The following is a 2066-nucleotide window of genomic DNA, read 5'->3' as shown; positions in this document are numbered from 1 at the left end:
AAAGCATAGCAGTTCGGCAAAGATAACGATAGAGTAAGAACTAGGCTTACGAATAATAAGCCCTGGCGTTGATTTCTTCGATTAAAAAGACTCTTTCAGGCAGTGAAACAAATAAAAGAGTAAAAGAATAAATAGAGATGAGGGTATTGGTCCCAAAAAGTTTATAACCGTATCTAAGAGTGTTATGAACAACATTGACAAAACTAAAAGCTAGTACAGAAGATATATGAAGCTTGAGCCTAAGTCTGGATCATTTCTTAAAAATCTATTTTTATCATAAAGCGGTGAGCTGACAGAATCGTTAGCACACTGGACAAAATGCTTAGCGATATTTCGTCCGTCTTTACGCATTGAGCTAGTTCAAATTCAGCCGAGGTCGAGTTTGCGTTTCCTCCTCTCGGGGTCCATAAAATAAGCACAAATTGAGCACGGGGGTCCATGTAAACGACTTATCCCCTTCCCCAGAAATTGTTGTACTTGTGCCAAAATTTGAAATCAATATTCATTCCTATTTTGTGCCTTAACTAATGTCACGACACAATTCCGGGCACCATTACGCTAAATGACTCAGCAATAAGATAGACATAATTTGTTTAACCGGAAGTTGAAGAAAAATGTGAAAATAAATGCATAAAAAAGAAAAATTAAATGTTTCCTTTTTGCATCCTAGCAGATAACACAAATTACAAGTAATCATTCGAGAAAATGCCAACTGTATAGTGTTCAGAGTGAAACGCCAATGACCAAATATTGTCATTTATATGAATCCCGTAAACATTGTCAAGAGAGGACTTCAATATAAAATTGATCAACTAGAAAACACGAGAAAGAAAAGACAGAAATATTGTTTACCAGTTTTCAGTTTCAACGAAGTTTCTAAGTACACAGAAAAGCGATAATGACAGATAAACAACGAAGCTGATGTCAATATTTTTTTTTAATTGGCACAAGGCCATAAAGTCTTAGAAGAGATATGTAATCGATGGAAAATACGTAATATTGGAAATAATCTTATCGATTCTTAGAATATTGAAGTCGTAGTTGACAAATCGAGTCGACGATGACGACGACGATGATGATGATGGTAGTGATGGTTATGGTAGTGATGGTGATGAATGATAACAGTGATGACGTGGATGTCAACTGCCAGGACGAAAAAGGTGGCGGTAGTGGCAGTAGAGGTAGTGGTGGTGGCAGTAGAGTTAGTGGTGGTTGAGGTAGTAATGTGATGGCGTCGTGATAATGACGACGATGATGAAGATGATGATGATGATCATCATCATCATCATCATTATGACCATGGTCTTACTCAGTCTTATTGAGGAAGACAAGATTGAGCACGTTTCTATTTCCTAAAGACGTGACAAGAATGCTTGCTATCAACGTAAACAAAGTAAACATTCTCTTCTGAGAAAAATGCGTAGCTTTAATTACTCATAATTTATATTGATACAAATACATTTTCCCCAAACATTGTGCTAATTGCAAATATGTACATCCACTCAGAGATGAAAATTATTCGCTACCAGTCACGATCGGCGCAGAATCATGTGAATCTTCGAAATCTACTGCTCCATCAATATTACTTTGAGACTCAGAATAAAATGGTCTATTTTCAATAGGCATAAAGTTACTTCTTATGCAGAAGTGATATAATCAACAAAATTTTAAAAGATGTAAATGTGTAGTGGATGACAGATCTATCATAACGGTCTCTTGTAAGAGTCGACAGGCCGTCGGAAACGGTAATAATATATTAGTTGAACACGGTGTTTCACAACAGTTTTTCGCAAATGAATCCTTAACATTTGGTTGCTTACTACCGCCTTCTTCCAACTCCTATCTCTATGCAATAAAACCTATGGATGAAATTAAATTTAAAATAACTATAGGCGCAGGAGTGGCTGTGTGGTAAGTAGCTTGCTTACCAACCACATGGTTCCGGGTTCAGTCCCACTGCGTGGCACCTTGGGCAAGTGTCTTTTACTATCGCCTCGGGCCGACCAAAGCCTTGTGAGTGGATTTGGTAGACGGAAACTGAAAGAAGCCCATCGTATATATGTATA

General features: G+C 37.3%; 1 long non-coding RNA gene across 1 annotated transcript in view; it reads right to left on the bottom strand.

Moving 5' to 3' along the window:
- Positions 1-2066, bottom strand: part of LOC106875719 (uncharacterized) — a 13168-nt gene that overhangs the window by 597 nt on the left and 10505 nt on the right. The gene's annotated exons all lie outside the window — the stretch shown is intronic.

This window comes from Octopus bimaculoides, chromosome 6, assembly GCF_001194135.2.
Source record: "Octopus bimaculoides isolate UCB-OBI-ISO-001 chromosome 6, ASM119413v2, whole genome shotgun sequence".
NCBI lineage: Eukaryota > Metazoa > Mollusca > Cephalopoda > Octopoda > Octopodidae > Octopus > Octopus bimaculoides.
Note: the sequence above shows the minus strand (reverse complement) of the source record. Positions and strands in the feature narration are given on the sequence as shown.